This window comes from Carassius gibelio, chromosome B19 (genome assembly GCF_023724105.1).
Source record: "Carassius gibelio isolate Cgi1373 ecotype wild population from Czech Republic chromosome B19, carGib1.2-hapl.c, whole genome shotgun sequence".
In the NCBI taxonomy this organism is placed as follows: domain Eukaryota; kingdom Metazoa; phylum Chordata; class Actinopteri; order Cypriniformes; family Cyprinidae; genus Carassius; species Carassius gibelio.
In genome coordinates, this window is record NC_068414.1 from 8,330,575 (window position 1) to 8,355,467 (window position 24,893).

The window sequence follows — 24,893 nt, forward strand, 5'->3', positions numbered from 1 at the left end:
TCAACCAACTTGTGGCACCTCTCAGCTGTTATTCCACTCCATGATTCTTTAACAACATTCCACAATTCATTCACATTTCTTGGTTTTGCTTCAGAAACAGCATGTTTGATATCACCCCACAAGTTCTCAATTGGATTAAGGTCTGGAGATTGGGCTGGCCACTCCATAACATTAATTTTGTTGGTTTGGAACCAAGACTTTGCCCGTTTACTAGTGTGTTTTGGGTCATTGTCTTGTTGAAACAACCATTTCAAGGGCATGTCCTCTTCAGCATAGGGCAACATGACCTCTTCAAGTATTTTAACATATGCAAACTGATCCATGATCCCTGGTATGCGATAAATAGGCCCAACACCATAGTAGGAGAAACATGCCCATATCATGATGCTTGCACCTCCATGCTTCACTGTCTTCACTGTGTACTGTGGCTTGAATTCAGAGTTTGGGGGTCGTCTCACAAACTGCCTGTGGCCCTTGGACCCAAAAAGAACAATTTTACTCTCATCAGTCCACAAAATGTTCCTCCATTTCTCTTTAGGCCAGTTGATGTGTTCTTTGGCAAATTGTAACCTCTTCTGCACATGCCTTTTTTTTAACAGAGGGACTTTGCAGGGGATTCTTGAAAATAGATTAGCTTCACACAGACGTCTTCTAACTGTCACAGTACTTACAGGTAACTCCAGACTGTCTTTGATCATCCTGGAGGTGATCATTGGCTGAGCCTTTGCCATTCTGGTTATTCTTCTATACATTTTGATGGTTGTCTTCCGTTTTCTTCCACGTCTCTCTGGTTTTGCTCTCCATTTTAAGGCATTGGAGATCATTTTAGCTGAAGAGCCTATCATTTTTTGCACCTCTTTATAGGTTTTCCCCTCTCTAATCAACTTTTTAATCAAAGTATGCTGTTCTTCTGAACAATGTCTTGAACAACCCATTTTCCTCAGCTTTCAAATGCATGTTCAACAAGTGTTGGCTTCATCCTTAAATAGGGGCCACCTGATTCACACCTGTTTCTTCACAAAATTGATGACCTCAGTGATTGAATGCCACACTGCTATTTTTTTGAACACACCCCTTTCAACTAATTCAACTAATTGCCCAATTGCACAGCCTTAAGAGCGTGCATATCATGAATGCTGGGTCTCATTTGTTTTCTGAGAATCTACTGAACCTACTGGTAACTTGTTTGCCACGTAGCAATAAAAAAATATACGAAAAACCTTGATTATTCTGGTTAGTCACATTGTACTGCTATTATTTTGAACAATACTGTATATGACCATTTGTGCTACAAGCATTCCCTCAGAACGCGTGTTCAGTGCTGCAGGTAACGTCGTTACGTCTTTCAGGGCCTCCCTTAAACCTGACAAAGTGAACATGCTAGTTTTTCTAGCAAAAAATATGAAGGCTGTTATGTAAACCATAGCGCATTTCATTTTGCCAGCACTTTTTTTCTTATTCTAAATGTGAAATAATAAATGTTAAATAAACGTGTTCCTTATGCTCAATTGCCTTAGCCTCTGTGTGCGCAAAAGTCGTTATAGTTTAATAGTTTATCTGATATCGCCCCCCAAAAATATGAAGGCTAGGGTAACCTCGCCTATTATTTCGTTTTGCAGAATTTGTATTTCAGACATCATTCCATATCTGTTCTAAATGTAAAAAAAAAGAAAAAAGAAAAAGTGAAATAAACCTTTTCTTTATATTCGTTAGCCTCCCGTGTGTGTGCGAAAGTGAAAGTCCATCGATCACGGTGGCGTGGGGTGGGGGGAGTTTGCGGTTTACCGCAATACCACGGGAATTTATTGCTTTTCAACCGCGGTAAGAAAAATTCAATACCGTCCCAGGCCTAATCCTGGGCCTCCATAACACCTCAGCAGTGCCACAGGCTGATTGCCTCCATGCATTGAAGCAGTCATTTCTGCAAAAGGATTCCTGACCAAGTATTGAGTGCATAACTGAACATAATTATTTGAAGGTTGACTTTTTTTGTATTAAAAACACTTTTCTTTTATTGGTCGGATGAAATACGCTAATTTTTGAGATAGGAATTTGGGGTTTTCATGAGCTCTAGGCCAAAATCATCAGTATTAAAACAATAAAAGACCTGAAATATTTCAGTTGGTGTGCAATGAATCTAAAATGTATGAAAGTTTAATTTTTATCATTACATTATGGAAAATAATGAACTTATCACAATATGCAAATTTTTTGAGGAGGACCTGTAATGGTACGGAGAGGTTGAAAAAAAACTTGCTCTCTTTAGGTCAGCCTAAAACAGAGTTCAAGACTCAAATCACAGTAGGGCTGCATGGTGTGTTGTTTAATCATCGATATAGCGATGTTCGAATCCACGATAGTCACACTGCAATGTGTGATGTAGGCTGTCGTAGTTGATCCGTTATTCATTAACTGTATGGGCCAGCTGCTCCCCGGCCCTTAACGCTTGTGATTCGCGGAGAGTGCGAAAGAGAGAGAGCGTGAGAGAGAGAGAGAGCGAGCGAGCGCGCTTCAAACAACACGAGCGCTGTCTTGCTCTCTCTCCCTCGCGCATATTAATCAATTGACACGATGGTGTCGGTTTAAATCATTTAAAATGAGAATGTGAATCTGCTCACCCCATTTTTGTTTGCAAGAAAAAATGACATTGCGATTTCTGCGATTTATATTGCGATATGAAATGTCATTTTTTCCCAATACCGTGCAGCCCTAAATAACACTGGTGTCATCTTTAACGACTGGTTGAATTAAAGTGCTTTATGTTGTTGGTGACACTTTGCTTGCAATATGTTTAGCATATTGCAAATATTATACTTAGATTTTTTGGCTTCTGATCGCAAGTAGCCAAACATGATAGTATTTGGATTAGCCAGCAAGGTCCTCACAGATAAACACAATAAAAAAGCTGCAGGCAGGAATAAGTTTGTGAAATGGGAATTAAAATTTCTCAAGTCTCTGATTCCTGACCTTAAAGTTCCCTGAAGTGGCTTGAAAAACAGGGTTATTCTATAGCCCCTTTCACACTGCCATTCCGGCAAAAACAGGGGTAAAGTGTTCCTGTAATTGCTCCCTGGTCGCTAGATTTGGCACTTTCACACTGCCAGTGATGACCCGGTATATGTGCGTACTTTCATACACAAGCCCTGAAGATCCCGTAACGACACGTGACATCAGCGTGTGACGTGTAATGTACGAGTCGACAACGCTTGGCACGTTATACTTTCACTGAAGCAAGCAAACGATCTCTGCGTCAGCGCGGAAAGTGAGGAACTAACTGATCTCTGCTTCATTACAGTTTGCACATATGTTTTCGTCGCGAATGTTGATCTTCCTTCAAAACAGCCGGTAAAAGAGTCGCGCGATAACGCGCGTCATCACTTCGATACCGAATTAGATCTGGCTTTTGTTCACACAGCGCTCGTTCCGAATCGATTACCGCAATGTTACTATGTGCCCGACCCGGGTTCGATTCGGTAATCAATTTCCGGAACGTGGTTGCTTTCACACAGAAGGCGACCAGGCAATGTTACGGGAATATTGCGGGTCCGACGTGCAGTGTGAAAGGGGCTTATGTGGTGACGTCATTTCAACTGAAACAGGAAGACAGGGCGGGACATAGAGAAGCCCCACCCCCTTTTGGAATTAGGCAGTAGTGTTTTGTCTATATCTGCACTGGTCAGAGTCGTTGAGCTTGGTAAAGCCATATTTGACAGCCAAAGTATGATAGATTACCTCCTTAATATTCAAGATGAAACTAAGTTAAACAATAGTGATCATAATCATGCTGAGGCTGTGTAGTTTTAAAAGTGTTTAATATCCAGACTCACACAAATGAACCGCTCTGTGTGATCTCGTCTCTGGACCGGTGTCCTGATATTTTATCCGAACTGTCAGATTGTCCCGCCAGGGTTTACTGTGCATGAGCACATCAATATTGTGATCTGACTTTGAATTTGTTCAGCTACCATCATGGTACAGGCCCCAGGTGCGACGCTACAAGTTTGCAGAGTTACAGGATTTGTTCTGAGTTGACAAAACCAAAACTCCAATCCAGCTTTGTTGGTACCACGATGCTGATCATCAACTTTCTTTGTCAACTCAGGCTTTGATCCTGAGTTTGTGGAGCGCGTGCACTAGGGCTGTCAATGAATATTCTGAATTTGAATATGTATTCGAATAGTAAAAAAAAAAAAAACTAATTTCGAAGGTGAAAATTAATATTCGATTTAAGTGGAAAAAAAGTCTGTGGTAGTAGAGGCGTGGTTGTCTGCTTTGCGAGTGGGTGCGCTAGCGCGCCTGAGGGTTCAGGGACAGGTCACAGGATTCTGGCACAGCATCACTGCTGAAAGTTGACGCGTCTTCATGGAAGATGGCAGCAAGTGCAGAGCCCAACACGACCGCAGCAGAGAAAATGAGGTAAAATTGTTGACCCGCGAGATAAAGTTGTATGCAAGCTATTTAAGATACAGTTAGCATGCCATTCGACCAGTAGCAACATGAGGTCACATCTCAAAAATGTGTACCCACATGAGCATGGCATAATGTGTGGAACTCCAGCTAAACAGTCACGTCTGTTACTTTGCATCGCCCGCCGTAAGCTCTTGGTCTGCAACACGACAAGAGGCCATAACTGATAATATAATTTTGTTCATTTGTAAGGACGAGACCGATCAGTATCGCAGATGGGGCACGCTTCGGGGAGTTCTGTCAAGCAATGGATCCGAGGTTTGATTATTATTTAATGTCAAGGAAAAGTTCCATGTTCACCACAGCACAGCTCACTCTGAGCATTCAATGTCAGTTTTATATGCTGTAAAACTTCAATTAATATTAATAATATTTGTTTCAATCACTGAATGAAGCCGGCTATATATGGGACAACAGTCGCGACCATAAAGCTGCGGTAGGTAACTTTTGACGCTCTAGCGGTTAATAAACAGAACTGCTTGCGTCTTGCGGAAGAACATCGTAGCCGGAACTACTTCTCTCTGTTTATGTCTATGAAGAATCACAAAGGTACTGGGTTACTCGGCCGCGGTATCCCCGAAGCAATCTAAAATAGTCCAAATATAAACACTTATTATAGGTGCACCCTAGTGATTCAGGACAAGCTAAAAACACGGTTTGGAAAATGGATTCATGGTGTACTCGCTTATTATATACATTGGCATATATACATATATACATGCAAATGGCAATAGGACCACTGGGAGGAACCAGAGGAGCTTGATTTTTTTTTTTTTTTCACAGATTGTCTCATATTCTACTGTCAGGACATAATGACAGGTTTAACATGTAAAAAATATTTTTACAAAAGTTACCTACTGCAGCTTTAAATTGCTTGCACAAAAATGTGTTTGTTCATTTAAACCGTTATGCACAGAGAACGTGAGTGTGAGAGAGCGTGAGGTCTGCAGTCTCGGCCATTAGTTGATTTCCTTATTTTTGTGTAGGTAATATGTTGTCATATGTTTAAGCTTAAATAGACTTTCTATACAAGTAGTTATGTCTCTTTGTATTATTTTGGCCTGTTATTGACGTAATGCGCGTCATTGACAACATGCGCAACCAGATGTTCGAATAGTTCGAATATTTAGGTGTTTTTTAGAGGGAATATTCGAACATCATTTGAGCAATTTTGACAGCCCTATCGTGTACATGAACGTGACATCACTGGCGAGCAGCCAATCACAAGCCTTGCAACACACAGCAAGTTTGATTTACTTCTCGCGAGAGACCCAGAGATTCAAAACTGAAGGATAAAGGTTTTGCTAAAGGTTAAGAGATTGAAGAATGACATGTTTAAATGTCATATGAAAAATGAAGTAGGACAAATAAAATAAATGATCTTGCTCTATCAGTGCAGTGACAAGTGAAACTTGTTAACTTAGTTCATACATCTGAAAATATATAGTGATAGAGACTCGAACATGTAAGGTCAAATTTTTATTTTTAAATAGCGCAGTCTTTTGATACTACGGCTTATTTATATTACATGAGCTGTATACATTTAAAATAAACAATTCATAATAACTGTTAAACTAAAATTGCTAGTGTGTAAAAGATATATAATATAACATGAATCAAAATTATATAAATCATAAAATGACTAATGATTAAAATGATTATAATTAAAGCCAGACTTTTTTTTATTTTTTAGCATTAGTGACCTTTGATTTGGAGCAAGATAAACTGGAGTGACTGTGTCAACATGTCACTTCTCTCACATCTGATTGGTCCAGCTTCAGTCTGAGATCAGGTTATCCGTGAAGTGTAAGTTACTATGGGAATGAATACCGCTAAAGCCAAGCCACTTACGTGGTACCTAAAACCCAGGATTGATGCAAACTAACCTGAAATGACCTGGCTAGCCAGCTAATCATGGTACAGGCCCCTGGTTAAGAGAAATGGCAGGCCACAGTATGTGTCATGTTTCTGAGCTGGTGATTGGCTGGGCAACAGAAAGCAGCAGCCAATGAATAAGCAGAGAGTTACTCTGCGAGGACTATAGCACACCAGGACCACGAGCAGCATCAGGGTGTGACTCTAGTCTCGCTTTACTTGATCAAAAACATACAAATCACAATCAGTCAGTCAGAATCAAACTCACGCTGACAGCACTGTTGAGCCGGTGGACGCTCCTCCTGACCGATACGCCATTAATGACCTCATTCCCCAGCATCTGCAGGGGCTTCGAGAGACAACCACACATTACACTTCAACCACTGCTGAGCAAGTCACACACACAACAGTCTGATACACAGGGGTTTGTTTCTGAGCTGGTGATTGGCTGGGCAACAGAGAGCAGCAGCCAATGAATAAGCAGAGAGTTACTCTGCGAGGACTATAGCACACCAGGACCACGAGCAGCATCAGGGTGTGACTCTAGTCTCGCTCTTCACACATTAAAGCAGGAATCATTTAGATCTGAGTAATGGACCGCAGCAGCAGTACCTTCAGTGTGTGAACTCTCCTGCGGTCATCAGCTGCTGTTATCTGTGTGTGTCTGGAGCAGCCGAGTGGAGAAAGCAGCTGGCGCTCTTCTCATTCAGGATTACATCACTGTCAAAGAAGAAGAAATAACTGTTTGATCCAATCAAGAAATGAGTCACTACAAACCAAGTTCAGGAAAATACAGAGAAGCTCAAGCTCAACCACGTGCAACAAATGACCAGAAAATAAAATAAGTACAAACCCCATCTCTTCTAGTCATCTGAATCTGGCTTTAATCAACAAACCACAACAAGCAGCAAGAAGGGTTGGGTATCATTTGAATGATCAATTCAGATTCTGCTTATTGAGCAGATTAATCCTCAGTTTTGATTCCAATACAATAAATAAATAAAAAATGAAGTCAAACCTTTAGATATCCAACATTAGTTGCAGCAGAATACCATGATCAAAAATCAGCTCATTTAGGAGCTCTGTGTGTGCAAAATAGAGCTGCATGACTCTGGATCAATTTAATACTTTTTTTTTTTTTATTAAATGGAGTTTGGGTTTTTCCTTGGGACTAAAGAAATTTGTATTTTTTAGATAACCAAGTGAATGATTCAGTGACTACGTTTACAAGTTGTTAAAATTCGGGCTATGGTCGGGTTAAGGTCACTATTCGGGTTTCTGAAACATTCGGGATAACCCGTTTACATGCGTGAGCAGAGAGAGTTACTCCTGTATACATGGAATGTGTAATCAGTCGCCAATATCCCGATGTAAACGGCGACGCACGGTTAGCGTCTGGACGTATGACGCAATATGCGTTATTTCCGATTCTTCTTCCTGTATCCAAAGACTCAAAAGACCAAGATTCCTTGCGAACAGAACATGCGCAGAATACACATTTTGATGGGGATATGCCGAAACGCGTTTACAAGACCAAATATTCGGGTTAGAAAAGGGGTACCCCAGGTTTAATATCCCGTTTTGAACGGGTTATTGGCTGCATGTAAACGTAGTCATTGACTCAATCTAGGTTTACTTGTTACTAAAGACAGACTGGTGTAATCATGTAATCAATAAATCTTCATTTGAAATAATGGTACGGTGAGGTTAAAAAAAAAAAAAAACTTGCTCTCTTTAGGTCAGCCTAAAACAGAGTTCAAGACTTAAATCACACTGTGTCATGTTTAATGATTGGTTGAATTAAAGTGCTTTATGTTGGTGGTGACACATCGCCTGCAACATGTTTAGCATATCGCAAATATTATACTTAGATTTTTTGGCTTCTGATCGCAAGTAGCCAAACTTTAGAGTGTTTGGATTAGCCAGCAAGGTCCTCACAGATAAACACAGAATAAAAAAGCAGCACGCTTGGATCAATTTGTGAAATGGGAATTAAAAATTTCTCAAGTCTCTGATTCCTGACCTTAAAGTTCCCTGAAGTGGCTTGAAAAACAGGGTTATTCTATGTGGTGACATCATTTCAACTGAAACAGGAAGACAGGGCGGGACATAGAGAAGCCCCGCCCCCTTTTGGAATTAGGCAGTAGTGTTTTGTCTATATCTGCACTGGTCAGAGTCGTTGAGCTTGGTAAAGCCATATCTGACAGCCAAAGTCTAATAGATTACCTCCTTAATATTCAAGATGAAACTAAGTAAAACAATAGTGATCATAATCATGCTGAGGCTGTGTAGTTTTAAAAGTGTTTAATATATCCAGACTCACACAAATGAACTGCTCTGTGTGATCTCGTCTCTGGACCGGTGTCCTGATATTTTATCCGAACTGTCAGATTGTCCCACCAGGGTTTACTGTGCATGAGCACATCAATATTGTGATCTGACTTTGCAAACTTGTAGCATTGCACCTGGGGCCTGTACCATGATGGTAGCTGAACAAATTCAGAGTTACAGGATTAGTTCTGAGCTGACAAAACCAAAACTCTCCAATCCAGCTTTGTTGGTACCACGATGCTGATCATCAACTTTGTCAACTCAGGCTTTGATCCTGAGTTTGTGGAGCGCGTGCACATGAATGTGTGACATCACTGGCGAACAGCCAATCACGAGCCTTGCAACACACAGCAAGTTTGATTTACTTCTGTAAAAATTTACTTAAATGATCTTGCTCTATCAGTGCAGTGACAAGTGAAACTTCTTAACTTAGTTTATACATTTTTAAAATAAATAGTGATAGAGACTCAAACATGTAAGGTCAGATTTTATTTTGTATAAATAGTGCAGTCTTTTGATACTACAGCTTATTAATATTACATGATCTGTATACATTAATATTTAAAATAACCGATTTATAATAACTGTTAAACTAACATTGCTAGTAAGAGATAGACCGGTAATAATAATAATAACAACAACAACATGAATCAAAATTATATAAATCATAAAATGACTCCATAATTATCATTAAAGCCAGACTTCTATTTTTTTTTTTTTAAAGATAAACTGGAGTGACTGTGTCAACATGTCACTTCTCTTATATCTGATTGGTCCAGCTTCAGTCTGAGATCAGGTTATCCGTGGAGTGTAATAGAGCCCGACCGATATTATCGGCCGATATGAGCTTATTGCATTTTAAATCGGCATCGGCGTTTATAACGGCCGATGAAACATGAGAAACAGAGTCTCATGCTTCTCTCATGTTATGAGTGTTGCATAGTTTGCCCACCAGAGGGAGCTCCGCAGTTGCAGAGAGTCTGCAACTCCACTATAGAAGAAAGCGATCAGCCAAGCCACAGAGATGTACTGTTTTGACGGCAAGTCTGTCAATCGTCATGTGAGATGATTTAGTTCATACACTGTATATAAAAACGGTGTGCTAGTTCTAGATAACGGTCCTATCATCACTTCTAAATATTCTGTAACATCACTTACAGCCGCTAATGCATTGCTATATTAGATTAGCCACAAAGCCAATACCATGTTTATCAGTGGAAGAGCGCAAACGTTAATAAGAGGTCAAACTATAACGTTAGCATTTATCTTATTCTAAATATATCTGTAGTGTTTCCCACATAATGACCGCGTAATCAGTCAATGACTAGAAGTTATGAAGTTATGTACAGCGTGCATTAACTTGTTTGAAGGTGGTTCTTCTCAAAATTGACAGCGGTGTGTTCATGACACTAACGTTAACCGTTCAACTTCGAATTGATTCGGTAATCTTCCGGTAACAGTAGGCAAGACGCGGTTTTGATTCAGACTGCACAAAGAGAAGAAGAGAAGATATACGGGTCCGTTGTGAATGTGTCTGTGAGAGCAAATATAGTAACTACAGTAGGTGCATCAGAAATGATTAAACCAGAGGGGACATGTAAATAAATATGAGCTGAACACACGCTTTTTTCTTTTTTACAGATCGTTTCAAAGCAGCTTTACAGACATAACTGAAAAATGTTGTAATAATATGGTTAAATATAAGTAGGTAATAGGTCATACCTGATCATTAAAAAATATATTCTTTTGATGTGCAATTGTTTAGTCATTGAGACCGTAATCTAAGGCTTTTTTTAAAAACATTAACCCTTTCTGGAAAATGGTTTATACAGCCCACATACATAGAACAGGCAGATATTTTGCTATTGAATGTTGTGTAAGTGCAGTTTATAGGAAATGGGTCTAATATCCAGTTCAAAATATCGGCTTATAAATCGGCTCTTTTTTAGTTAATATCGGTTTCGGCCCCCAAAAATCCATATGGGTCTGGCTCTAGAGTGTAAGTTACTATGGCAATGAATACCGCTAAAAGCCAAGCCACTTAAGTGGTACCTAAAACCCAGGATTGGTGCAAACTAACCTGAAACTTACCTGGCTAGCCAGCTAATCATGGTACAGGCCCCTGGTTAAGAGAAATGGCAGGCCACAGTATTGGGCATGTTTCTGAGCTGGTGATTGGCTGGGCAACAGAAAGCAGCAGCCAATGAATAAGCAGAGAGTTACTCTGCGAGGACTATAGCACACCAGGACCACGAGCAGCATCAGGGTGTGACTCTAGTCTCGCTTTACTTGATCAAAAACATACAAATCACAATCAGTCAGTCAGAATCAAACTCACGCTGACAGCACTGTTGAGCCGGTGGACGCTCCTCCTGACCGATACGCCATTAATGACCTCATTCACCAGCATCTGCAGGGGCTTCGAGAGACAACCACACATTACACTTCAACCACTGCTGAGCAAGTCACACACACAACAGTCTGATACACAGGGGTTTGTTTCTGAGCTGGTGATTGGCTGGGCAACAGAGAGCAGCAGCCAATGAATAAGCAGAGAGTTACTCTGCGAGGACTATAGCACACCAGGACCACGAGCAGCATCAGGGTGTGACTCTAGTCTCGCTCTTCACACATTAAAGCAGGAATCATTTAGATCTGAGTAATGGACCGCAGCAGCAGTACCTTCAGTGTGTGAACTCTCCTGCGGTCATCAGCTGCTGTTATCTGTGTGTGTCTGGAGCAGCCGAGTGGAGAAAGCAGCTGGCGCTCTTCTCATTCAGGATTACATCACTGTCAAAGAAGAAGAAATAACTGTTTGATCCAATCAAGAAATGAGTCACTACAAACCAAGTTCAGGAAAACACAGAGAAGCTCAAGCTCAACCAGGTGCGACAAATGACCAGAAAATAAAGTAAAAAACCCGTTTCTTGGTTAACTAATGAGGTATTATTGTAAAGTCATACCTATGGGTCTTTACAGTTCTTTTGCACATTAATCTGTGTAAAACTTAACTTTATATATTTTACTGTATTGCTTTATTGTATTAAAATGTTCAGTTATTTAACCTGTTACTGTATTATGACCATTATGTCAGAGAGAATACTGGTCAGAGTCGCTGAGCTCGGTAAAGCCAAATGTGACAGCCACAGTCTAATGGGGCGTTCACACCAGACACGACATGCAAAAATAAATTGCGCTATTCGTGTGTAGTTGGACGCTTGAACATTGAGTTTATTCGCTTCATTCACTCGTGAAATTTACTTCACAACAGACACAAATTCACGTCATGGAGAGGCTTCTGCCAGTTGAGTTCACGCAGCTTTGTGACTTCAACCACCATTTATTGTTTCCAAAATATTTTTTGTGTGTCATGAAATTTAATTTTAAAAGTATTTCAGGTGAGAAGGTAGTTGTTCAAAACTCAAATCTGCTGTTCATTTATAATGACAGCACTATTAAAAAATGAGTTTCGCCGAATTTCGAAGATCATCAGCTCCACGCGAACAGTCAGAGCTCAGTGATCATGTATCCGCCGAGAGCAGATCAAATGCGATTTTCACTCCTGTGATTAGAAGTACATCCCCAGCACACGAATCGTTCTCGTTCACGTAATCCACTGACTCATATTTCTCGTTCACTTAAGTTCCGTTAAATGAATGGATACATGTCGTTTGTGAATGAAATGAACTGGCACATAGCTTGCGTGAACGAAATGAGTAAACCGGTTCAGTTGGCCATTTATCAGGTCAATCTTACAAAATGCAGAGCGCAGTTACAGGTACTGAGCACGTACGCTTGTTTTCCTATTTAACATACAGAACATAATTCCACGTTTAATCCACGATTTATGAACGTGATTATAAAGGCTAATATATGAACTGTCTGACCAAACAATTAAAATGATATTATGCAAGGAAACCTTGTGCTTTGTTCATCTGAACAACTTAATTAGACTTTATATACTGAATGCGATTATGCACACATTTTAATGAAGCCAAATCAGTTTTCGTAACAAGTCAATACGTTCGTTGACTTAAGACACTCTTTTTCGCTACCTGCTGGCATATTTTGTGTAATACGCAGAAATGGTCACTGAACGAATCGAATCATTTTGGTGAACGAACTGAAAATGAACTAATCTCTTGAAAGAATCATAATTTCCACCACTAGCTCTCTCGCAGCTGCAGACGGTAATGTTTTCTCTTGGTTCATGTCAAATTAATTTTGATAAGTCACACCTGACTATAAGTCGCAGGATCAGCCAAACTATGAAAAAAAGTGTGACTTATAGTCCAGAAATTACAGTAATATCATACAGCTCCAGGTATCTACTAGGGATCGACGATATATCGGCCGGCCAATATATCGGGCCGATTTTAGGATTTTACGCGTATCGGTGGCTGCTGTGTTCGCCGATAGTTTTTTCCCGGTATTATTTACAGACAGGCGTCCACAGACAGCTCTGTGTTGAGTTCACATTGAACCTCCCCCATGAGCAGAGTGCTGGAAGCCTGCTCTGGTACTTTTTCAAAGCATCGTTTAACTGTTTGACTCGGCTGTAATATTGCCACACACTTGGAAAGTGGAAACACGTTGCTCTATGTGACTGCAACTATAGCTAAGAAAGTCTGTGGGTCAAAATGGAAAATGCCTCATCTACAAAACAGCTTGCCATTGTTATCTAGGGAGCTGCAAATAGCTAAGTAATGGCAGCTGTTACAAACATTGGTCATAGGATTAAATAATGGCGAGTTGCCAACGTTGTTCTGTGATTCCGTGGTTTTTGTAGGAGTTTTATTCAGCGACCGTCTTGCTGTGGTTTGAACGTGTGCTCTAAATCGCGGTTGCGATGCGCATGTTTGTCTGTCCATGCTTTTGCCATGGCCTGGTGAGATAAAACATCGAAACATTTCAGACTGCCAAGCGAACGCAGGTCATGTGATAAAAACAACCAACTTTTCCATGACAATATCGAAAGCTCAGCTGACCATAGCTGATGCTTCCTCATCATTGTGGAGAGCGCAGTTCATGGTTGCATAGCAACGACAGATGCCACGGGAGCGCAAGCACTTGTGAAAAGGAGAACGCATTTTTAGACGTGATTTGTGAACTGCCACAAATTTATAATAAACTGCGAGTCTATGTTTTAAAATCGTTTTTGTTTTGTTCAAAACTACACAGAATAACATGTTCCAGTCGATTTAAAAATAATAATAATAATCATTTGAATCATTAATTCAAACGCGCTTAAAATTCCTGTTTAATTAATGGATGATTCAGTTTTTTTATTTTTATTAATCGAGTTGTCTTGAATAATTCATGAAAAAAAAAAAAAAAAAGTTGTTTTTGCCACCTACTGGAGTAATCAACAATCTTTATTTGAAGAGACTCCTTTCACTTAAGCCATTTTATTGGTTATTCCTTAAAATTAGCAAGAATAAAAGAAACATTTATTCTTCAAGTATTTGCACACACAAAAAAAATCCATATCGGTCGATCCCTAGTATCTACATACAGTGACAATGATTTTGTCCTCCATTGTTGTTTCAGATTTTCCTTCCACTTGCTATGTTGTAATCACATCACTACTACAGCAAGCTCCTGAATGGTTAATGCAGCACGAAACTTCTCCAAAGTTCAGATTTTTTTATCTATTGGCATCTTTGCATTTACTAAACATGTAAATCACTCACGTTAAACTCTTTATTCACATCTGGTATGGCAGGCCACAGTATTGGGCATGTTTCTGAGCTGGTGATTGGCTGGGCAACAGAAAGCAGCAGCCAATGAATAAGCAGAGAGTTACTCTGCGAGGACTATAGCACACCAGGACCACGAGCAGCATCAGGGTGTGACTCTAGTCTCGCTCTTCACACATTAAAGCAGGAATCATTTAGATCTGAGTAATGGACCGCAGCAGCAGTACCTTCAGTGTGTGAACTCTCCTGCGGTCATCAGCTGCTGTTATCTGTGTGTGTCTGGAGCAGCCAAGTGGAGAAAGCAGCTGGCGCTCTTCTCATTCAGGATTACATCACTGTCAAAGAAGAAGAAATAACTGTTTGATCCAATCAAGAAATGAGTCACTACAAACCAAGTTCAGGAAAATACAGAGAAGCCCAAGCTCAACCACGTGCAACAAATGACCAGAAAATAAAGTAAAAAACCCGTTTCTTGGTTAACTAATGAGGTATTATTGTAAAGTCATACCTATGGGTCTTTACAGTTCTTTTGCACATTAATCTGTGTAAAACTTAACTTTATATATTTTACTGTATTGCTTTATTGTATTAAAATGTTCAGTTATTTTACCTGTTACTGTATTATGACCATTATGTCAGAGAGAATACTGGTCAGAGTCGCTGAGCTCGGTAAAGCCAAATGTGACAGCCACAGTCTAATGGGGCGTTCACACCAGACACGACATGCAAAAATAAATTGCGCTATTCGTGTGTAGTTGGACGCTTGAACATTGAGTTTATTCGCTTCATTCACTCGTGAAATTTACTTCACAACAGACACAAATTCACGTCATGGCTTCTGCCAGTTGAGTTCACGCAGCTTTGTGACTTCAACCACCATTTATTGTTTCCAAAATATTTTTTGTGTGTCATGAAATTTAATTTTAAAAGTATTTCAGGTGAGAAGGTAGTTGTTCAAAACTCAAATCTGCTGTTCATTTATAATGACAGCACTATTAAAAAATGAGTTTCGCCGAATTTCGAAGATCATCAGCTCCACGCGAACAGTCAGAGCTCAGTGATCATGTATCCGCCGAGAGCAGATCAAATGCGATTTTCACTCCTGTGATTAGAAGTACATCCCCAGCACACGAATCGTTCTCGTTCACGTAATCCACTGACTCATATTTCTCGTTCACTTAAGTTCCGTTAAATGAATGGATACATGTCGTTTGTGAATGAAATGAACTGGCACATAGCTTACGTGAACGAAATGAGTAAACCGGTTCAGTTGGCCATTTATCAGGTCAATCTTTCAAAATGCAGAGCGCAGTTACAGGTACTGAGCACATACGCTTGTTTTCATATTTAACATACAGAACATAATTCCACGTTTAATCCACGATTTATGAACGGGATTATAAAGGCTAATATATGAACTGTCTGACCAAACAATTAAAATGATATTATGCAAGGAAACCTTGTGCTTTGTTCATCTGAACAACTTAATTAGACTTTATATACTGAATGCGATTATGCACACATTTTAATGAAGCCAAATCAGTTTTCGTAACAAGTCAATACGTTCATTGACTTAAGACACTCTTTTTCGCCACCTGCTGGCATATTGTGTAATACGCAGAAATGGTCACTGAACGAATCGAATCATTTTGGTGAACGAACTGAAAATGAACTAATCTCTTGAAAGAATCATAATTTCCACCACTAGCTCTCTCGCAGCTGCAGACAGTAATGTTTTCTCTTGGTTCATGTCAAATTAATTTTGATAAGTCACACCTGACTATAAGTCGCAGGATCAGCCAAACTATGAAAAAAAAGTGTGACTTATAGTCCAGAAATTACAGTAATATCATACAGCTCCAGGTATCTACTAGGGTTCGGCCAATATATCGGGCCGATTTTAGGATTTTACGCATATCGGAATTGGCCGATACATTTAAAAAAATATGTTTTTAATATTTTTATTTTTATGTTTGAGCTTATATCTCTATTATTATAACAGTCTGAGTGATTCTGATTCCTGAACAGTAAACTTTGTGAAATTTCTTTGATTATATATCTAGTCAGAAAGAATCATGAGCAGAAACCTTTTTATTTTGGGTATGTCATTTCTGTCTCCATGCCAAAAAAGGGGGGTGACTAGTAAGTGGTTACAGGTCATGTTACTCAAAGAAATGTTTGCAAAAAAAAAATAAAAAAATCGCTAATATTTTGAGACGTCATATCACTACAGACTGCATGATAGTGCAACAGCATGTGTCTGATCAGGGCGATAACTGCCGTAGACATTGATGGGGGCTAATCCCCCCAATAATTTGAAATCGCTAAACCATTTTCTCAAATATTGCCTATTCGACAGAGAAAGAGGGAGAGAGAGATAAAGAGAAATGGAGGTTGTGTGTATTCGTGTCTGTGCGTTTATCTTTTTAGAGTGAGTTTACTTAAAAACAGCGATTGTATCCCTCATCACTGGAAAATATAATGTAGTGATTCAGTATTTATTAAAAGTCTTGGGCAGCGTTGAAAAGTTTATTTTCTCCTTGATGTGTGAGCTGCACGATTTCCGATGTAGGTGTGTGTCAGTAAGCAGCTCATTACTACAGAACGATAATTAAATGCTCTAATGGACACCAGTATGTGTGTGTATTGTAAGAGCTAGAAGACGGATGATGACGCATGACGTCATAGTAGTGGTGTCCCAATCCTTAGAGGAATATTTTCTCCCCTACCGGTCATCGGCTAAGGCTGATGGGAAAAAAAATTGGTATCGGCACTAAAAAAAAAATCCACATTGGTCGATCCCTAGTATCTACATACAGTGACAATGATTTTGTCCTCCATTGTTGTTTCGGATTTTCCCTCCGCTTGCTATGTTGTAATCACATCACTACTACAGCAAGCTCCTGATTGGTTAAGTTCAGATTTTTCATGCCACAGGATATCTATTGGTGTCTTTGCATTTACTAAACATGTAAATCACTCACGCTAAACGCTTTATTCACATCTGGTATGGCAGGCCACAGTATTGGGCATGTTTCTGAGCTGGTGATTGGCTGGGCAACGTAAAGCAGCAGCCAATGAATAAGCAGAGAGTTACTCTGCGAGGACTATAGCACACCAGGACCACGAGCAGCATCAGGGTGTGACTCTAGTCTCGCTTTACTTGATCAAAAACATACAAATCACAATCAGTCAGTCAGAATCAAACTCACGCTGACAGCACTGTTGAGCCGGTGGACGCTCCTCCTGACCGATACGCCATTAATGACCTCATTCACCAGCATCTGCAGGGGCTTCGAGAGACAACCACACATTACACTTCAACCACTGCTGAGCAAGTCACACACACAACAGTCTGATACACAGGGGTTTGTTTCTGAGCTGGTGATTGGCTGGGCAACAGAAAGCAGCAGCCAATGAATAAGCAGAGAGTTACTCTGCGAGGACTATAGCACACCAGGACCACGAGCAGCATCAGGGTGTGACTCTAGTCTCGCTTCTGAAGTGATCAGAGAGATCACAGACACTGAAGATGAGCAGTGAGAGGCACCTGGCAAACACCCGAGTCCTGAAGCAGAGAGAGATCATCCATCTGATGGAGCAGCATCTCCTGACCAGCACACTGTCAAACAAGAAACAACTAATTAACAACAGCTGAATCATTCCTTCAGTATCTTCTCTGTGTGTACCTTATACTTAGTAAGAACAGGAAAGACAATTTTGTAGCATAAATGCTTGTCTTCATGTACATAGAGACCAGTGGTTATTTCATTTGTACAAACCACTCCAATGTGTTACTAAATATTGTAAACTGCCGTTTATCACATAACTTTTTAATTATTGAAATGAAACAATATAGTTTTCTGTACGGTGTTGTATTATTACAGTTATCTGTAGCGAATCAGGAGCTTAACACATTAACTGAAAATAACAACGTTGCATTTTTTTATGGATGCACTAAATTAAAACTATTTGCATTAGCCAAAAAAAATTAAGCACTGGGCCGTAATACCGAAAACTTCTTTTTGGCAAATGTTTTTCAGCACTGCATGAATTAAACTTTGAAAGCATGAGCTTTATAAAATAAAAAATCAATTACAAAACAATTTAGAAATATTTACTTTTAAAATAAAATATTTACAATTAAGACTTTTTTTATTATTATTTCGTGTGTGTATTAGAACACAACACTCTGCAGTTTGTGATTTAGGCCACTTTTCTGATTTCACTCATCATTCAACATCTTCCTCTTCTCAGCGGACAATGAACTCTTTAATTATTTTTTCTCGGACAGTTTTAAATGTTTCCACACTGTATGTTCGCGCCTTTATTTGATCACGACACGTCATTGCTCAGTACACTTTATTCGGACGATCACGTAACGTTTACATTCCTAACAGTTAACGTTACCTTTTGTACACTTTTTTTGTTGCAAAAACCTTTTTTTTTTATTGTCCATGTTTTAATGGTAACGTTACTAGTTTCACATGCCGTTAGAGAATTCATGGCCTTACTCAGTGGATCAAACTAATGCACGTGGTTTCGCGTAACGTTAGTCAAATCATTTTTCTTAACAGTGAACAGATACAGGTGTTCGATTAATGTGCGCCAAATATTGTTACAAAAGTATATAACGCATGAAATGATTAATCATATCAACATTTTCGGTGAAAAGCAAGCGTTATGTCTCACTCACATGTCTACGCTGCCGCACTCCACGTCGCTCCGAACCGGAAGAGACAGTGCTGCCTGCGCGTGTCCTTGACGTCATCATTTCACCGGAAGAGCCGCCGGAGCCTGCTACTGCGCATGCTTTCCCTTTTTGCACAAGTTTGACAACAGCTGGCCTGGAATCTTTTTTTTTTTCTTCCAATACATTTATTTAAACTTCAAACCATACAAAACAGAAAGACATACAACATAGCGAACGACTATTTCACATTACACCTTCATACAAAAAATCTTAGAAGAAAAAAATTCTCCCTAACCAAAAATGTAGTAAGCACCAGTTATTTAAACAAAATAGTTTGACCTTATCGGCTATAATGTATTTAAATTAATAAGTACATAAAACAATAACAACTTAACCAAAGAAATATAACTAAAAATAAATAAACATAAGAACAATTCAAATTCCCTAACATAGGAGTTTATATCAACTGATATTCTGATATAAGTGAGAAGAGGTTAATAGCAGGGACTGTATCAATTTCCTTTAAGGATTTACAAAATAAATAAAAGTCATTTTTTAATGCATTCACATTTGGAAGATATTTTGTGAAACAACATTTGTGGATATAGAATTTAACAAATAGTATTATATTATTTATCAAATATTCAACTTTTTTATTCTTCATTAAAAGTCCATATTTGATCCCATTCCAGGAAAAAAAAAATCTATTTGAATAGACTTTGAAATCAGCCAGTTATGTATTTCCTTCCACAAGTTATGTACAATCTCACACTCAAAAACAATATGTTCTGTTGATTCTGACAATGATTTACAAAAATAACAATTCTCCGTTTCAAATTTGAATATTTTTGAATAAATTCTTGTGAAGGATAAATTTCGTTTACCATTTTAAAATGGATTTCTTTAAATTTGGGAGGAATAGGAAATTTCAAAAACTTAGTTCTAATTGATGTTATTTCTTGTTTGTTTAAGTTTTTTTAAATAATATGTTCTTTTAGAGGACCCAGGATAGATCTCATCAATTAGAAATTTTCTCAGCAACCGGTTATTGCATTTTTTGTCATGAAAATTTATACCATTGATCTGTGCTTTATGTAATTTCGGGTTTAGGGACTGATCCAAATTATTCCTTATTATATTAATCATAGCCAGTGGAATGTGATCAACTACATTTCTGTAGTCCTCCAGCGTATAAATTATTTTATATTTATTACTAAATTGCTCACATTTTAATAGATTTCCTTCTTCATTCATCATATGAACAATGAACCAAATTAGTTTTTCCAACCATCCTTCCAAGAAAATTGATTTCTTCCTTCTTAAAACACCCTGTTATTCCAAATCGGGACGTTATGTGGACTAAAGTTATGCTTGTAAGCCATTTTCCAATAGAGCAGCACTTGTTGGTGGAAGGCAGAGAATTTCACGGGTAACTTTGAAACCTCAAAATCACGTCAATAGAAAATCTATACCGCCTAATTTTTTAAACACAAACTTAGGTAAAGAGAACCACAAGTCTTCACTACAATTCAAAAACGACTGGAGCCATTTTAGTTTAAGTGCACCATCCATGGTCTTAAAATCAATTGCATTTATTCCTCCCTCCTCATATTTTTTTATCATATCTGCTTTTCTAATATAATGTTGTTTATTTTTCCAAATAAAGTTAAAGATAAGAGTGTTTATTTCTTTTAGGTTTTTAATGGAAAGCGGTAATGAGTATGCTGGGTATATTAGTCTAGAGATACGTTCAGTTTTTGTCAATAATGATCTTTCAAATAACGTTAGGTCTCTCTGCAACCAATTATTTAATATTTTTCTGGATTTTTCAATAGGCTTCTGGATGTTCTTGTTGTTACTTGTTCTAGAGTCTTTGGAAACCCATATACCCAAATAACGAACCTCCTTTTTCATTGGGATGTTATACAACAAAAAAATATTTTCCAAATCCAAAGTATTCTAATGCGTGATAAATAAAAGAATGTTCAACCGAATCAAAAGCTTTTTGAAAGTCAAGAAATAAAATATAAGCATCATCTTCCACCAAATAATTGTAATCTATTAGATCTAAGACCAATCTGATATTATTATGAATTAATCTCCCTTTCATGAATCCTGATTGCGAGTTGCTTATAATTTTAGAGAGACCTACTTTTAATCTAAATGCCAATGCCATGGTAAGGAGTTTATAGTCTGTATTGAGGAGAGTGATAGGCCTTAAGTTATTTAATATTTGTTTGTCTTTCTCTGGTTTGGGTATTAGTTTAATTAATCCCTGTTTCATCGTTGTCATCAATTCTTTTTTATCAATACTCTCTATAATTGCATCAAATAGTAATCCTTTTATGTTTTCCCAAAAATATTTATAGAAATTAGCGGTTAATCCATCTGGACCAGGCGAACGATCAGATGCTATTTTTTTAATAACTTCATCTAATTCCCCTAATTTTAAACCTTCTTCACATAACGTTTTAAAGTCATTATCAATTTTTGGGATCTTATCCTCTATTGTTGGAAAAAAAAATTTTGACTCGTGTTCATTGTAACAAGGAGAGTAAAATATACTATAAAAGTTATAAATTTCTCTCGCTATTGATTTGGATTCTGTGCAGTCTTCCCCATTAATTAATAGACAAGAAATTGTGTTTTTTTTCTTGTCTTCGTTTTTCAAGCCTATTAAAATAGGCTGAATTTTTTTCCCCAACCTCTATCCACTTCGCCCGTGATCTAACAAATGCCCCTTGGGCTTTGTTAAGGTAAAACTGGTCTAATTGAGTCTGTATATTTGAAATTTCTATTTTATCCTCTTCTGACCAATCCAATTTAGACTGGCCTGGCATCTGATATGTAGTTTCATATTGCCATCTATCCTTCCTATTTACTGTAAATTAGTCATCAGTTATTTTCTGTCACAAATTAATTTCTCACATAACTTAAAAACACGATCACATCATCCTGTCGATTGTTTTCCATTGTGTGAAATCTGCTATATAACCTCATTCTCAGCCTGCCTATCATTATCTTATATTTGTCAGCTCTCGTTTCTCTTAAAACATCTATCTTCTTTGATTGAGTTTACTTGTCTCCCTTTTATTTTTTGACTGCTCCTTTGCCAGTTTGTCTGTTTTCTTATTTCCCAGAATTCCCAAAAGCAATTATATTTCCTTGACCATCATGCCTATTCAGTTAGCAAGTTTTCATAAAGCAGCTCCTGATAGTTTCTGGCCAGATCCAGAATCACTACATGACAAATAAACCAATTAAACCCACTCCGTCATTAATAAACCTTTTAAAGGGACCTGCTGTGAGCTCCCTTTTTTAGGAGTACTGTATAGGTGGAATACATTGCCCATGATGCTGTAAAGGGAATTCTGTTAATTGGCACTTGTGCCAAAAGAGTTATGTGTGAACGTCCACTTCCTTGAAGCACTGCAAATTTTTGCATGCATCTTATGCAGTGAACTTGATTTTCTTCGTGTTGGTAACTTCAAATGAGCAGTTTAATTTCCTCCTTGCATCCCCCAAATAGGTTTGATCAGTTAAATTTGTTTCCTAATGCTGTTCACATCTCTCTCATGCTTTTTAAATCCATGTACAATAGAAGCGCACTCCCAGTATCAACACTGGCACCACATTTTCCACCTTCAGATGGGTTATTTTATAGGCTTTACATTTTAGGAAAACGGCAGGCATCACTTAAGTTTAGTATTTGGTGTGCCAAACTTGCAGAACCTGTACTGACGTAAGGGGTCTTTTGTGCAGTAGCAGGTCCGTTAGAATTCTGAAAAATCATTGACGAATTGACTCAGTGAATGACCTTTTTTGAAAACTGTTGGTTTGTCACTTGTGCAACATCTTGGGCGGTTTCAATACTAAAGGGATACTCCACCCCAAAATGAAGATCGTCATCACTTGCCCCCAAGTCGTTCCGAACCCATAAGAGCTTCGTTCATCTTCGGAGTACCACTTATTTTAGATGAAAACCAGGAGGCTTGTGATTGGCCCACAGGCTGCCAAGTAAAATGCACTGTCAAGGTCCAGAAAAGCATCCTCGGAGTAGTCAGACTGTGTACGTTCTTCTGTGTCAGCCGCGCCACAAGCATATGTTCTCATCGCTTCCTAACGTTACGGTTCATCCACTGATGGCAGATGGGTAATTCCGATGGTGCTTTCCTGGACCTTGGCAGTATATGGGATGGTCACAGGCCTCCCGGTTTTCATCCAAAATATCTTTAACCCCTTTGCTGTCAAGGATGGTCACCGGCCCGAAATTATTGTTTTACTTTCACAGCACGTTAAACCTCAATCTCTCACTTGGAGAATGTGCATCAGTTGAAAGTTTAAAGACTCTAGCTTCGATATTTGACCAATGTTTTGCTAAAACTTTGCTGCAGTGACCGTCATTTATGTCAGGAGTACAAAATAGGAGTCATTTTTAGAATAGAAACTCACCAAGCATTCATATTCAGTCACGTCTGCAGTGGTTTGTGTTCTCATAGATTCACTGAAAAGCGTCAAATGGGGTTTATTGTCAAAAGTTGCATATACACAGAGATATGTTTACTTCAGTCAGAATCCTCATTTCTAATCATTTTCCACTGATTTACGCGATCTGATGATAATGATCCGCTCCCAGTCCTGTCTCTGTGTGAATAGTTTTCCGTGTGCGCGCTGACAGAGACCGGATTCGCCCGTGTCTTGTCCATCATATCCCGCCCCATCCTACCCATGATGCATTTCCTGTACACATCTGTGTTGATATCTGACCACAACAACACAGAGAAACCTCTGTACCCATGAAATATCCAAATAATAAACACGTTAATGGTTGGTATGTGATTTTGGGCGTTTTTATAACAATATTAAAAATGTACATCTGAAATGCTAACTTGTGCAGCGACGTAAAAGGCTATAAGTAGCATATTTTTACAGCAGTAAAATTCCACATGTGATCGCAAAAGGAGTTTATTACAAACAATCGGTTAATTTTCATGAATAGTTTTATGTAGCTTGATGCTAACGTTAGCTCTAATGCAGCTACATAGCAGGTGCAGCTCTTCTTCATAATGCATTTTGTAATCATTTTGTCAAAGGTTGTAAGAAAATGTTTTGTTGTATTTTTATAGTAAGGTTTTTTATAATAGTGGGGTAAATGTATACTGGAATAATGATAAATGAAGAATCAGGATTTTGTGTCATACCTGGCCCATGTGTGAAAGGCTCGTTTCGTAACAATAGAATCATGAATGGGGCAGTTTTGCCAGTCCAAACAAAAAAATTGCGTTCCAGGAGTCATAAATCAATTTTACTAGCCTTCTCTAAAAACACACATGACACGGTCTTAGAAAAGGTTTCATAAAATTCACACTTTGTGGGATTATATTCTGAAATGTCAAAACGAAGTATTAGTAGACTGGTGGCTTTAGCTTCATTATGTATCTAAAATCATATCCTACAAATCACTTTTAAATAGGTTTTTAATATTTTTACAGACATGTTTGAGCTTACATACATCTCTATTATAAGAGTCTAAGTAATTCTGATTCCTGAACAGTAAACTTTGAGGTGTCAGCTGTGTGAACAGATGTTGATTATGTATCTAGTAAGAAAGACTCCTTAGCAGCAACCTTTTAATTTTGGGCATGTCATTCGTGTCTCCATGCTGAAAATGGGGGGGGGGGGGTGACAAGTAAGGGGTTCAATTGTGTTCCAAAGACGAATGAAGTTTCTACAGGTTTGGAACGACACGGAGGTAAGTGATTAGTGACACCATTTTCATTTTGGGAGGAGGATCCCTTTAATAGCATTACTTTGAGTTGAGGACAATT

General features: G+C 38.6%; 7 non-coding genes across 7 annotated transcripts; all 7 read right to left on the reverse strand.

Annotated features, from left to right (window-relative positions):
• Nucleotides 1-6,427: 6,427 nt before the first annotated feature.
• Nucleotides 6,428-6,557, reverse strand: LOC127981076 (small nucleolar RNA SNORA3/SNORA45 family). The gene has a single exon (XR_008160057.1). It is a non-coding gene; the product is annotated as a small nucleolar RNA SNORA3/SNORA45 family (small nucleolar RNA).
• Nucleotides 6,558-6,766: 209 nt separating this feature from the next.
• LOC127981080 (small nucleolar RNA SNORA3/SNORA45 family) lies at nt 6,767-6,896 on the reverse strand. Its single transcript, XR_008160061.1, has one exon. It is a non-coding gene; the product is annotated as a small nucleolar RNA SNORA3/SNORA45 family (small nucleolar RNA).
• Nucleotides 6,897-10,828: 3,932 nt separating this feature from the next.
• LOC127981074 (small nucleolar RNA SNORA3/SNORA45 family) lies at nt 10,829-10,958 on the reverse strand. The gene has a single exon (XR_008160055.1). It is a non-coding gene; the product is annotated as a small nucleolar RNA SNORA3/SNORA45 family (small nucleolar RNA).
• A 209-nt stretch (nt 10,959-11,167) lies between these two features.
• Nucleotides 11,168-11,297, reverse strand: LOC127981081 (small nucleolar RNA SNORA3/SNORA45 family). Its single transcript, XR_008160062.1, has one exon. It is a non-coding gene; the product is annotated as a small nucleolar RNA SNORA3/SNORA45 family (small nucleolar RNA).
• Nucleotides 11,298-14,411: 3,114 nt separating this feature from the next.
• Nucleotides 14,412-14,541, reverse strand: LOC127981075 (small nucleolar RNA SNORA3/SNORA45 family). The gene has a single exon (XR_008160056.1). It is a non-coding gene; the product is annotated as a small nucleolar RNA SNORA3/SNORA45 family (small nucleolar RNA).
• Nucleotides 14,542-17,401: 2,860 nt separating this feature from the next.
• LOC127981077 (small nucleolar RNA SNORA3/SNORA45 family) lies at nt 17,402-17,531 on the reverse strand. Its single transcript, XR_008160058.1, has one exon. It is a non-coding gene; the product is annotated as a small nucleolar RNA SNORA3/SNORA45 family (small nucleolar RNA).
• Nucleotides 17,532-17,740: 209 nt separating this feature from the next.
• On the reverse strand, nt 17,741-17,870 carry LOC127981078 (small nucleolar RNA SNORA3/SNORA45 family). Its single transcript, XR_008160059.1, has one exon. It is a non-coding gene; the product is annotated as a small nucleolar RNA SNORA3/SNORA45 family (small nucleolar RNA).
• Nucleotides 17,871-24,893: the final 7,023 nt, after the last annotated feature.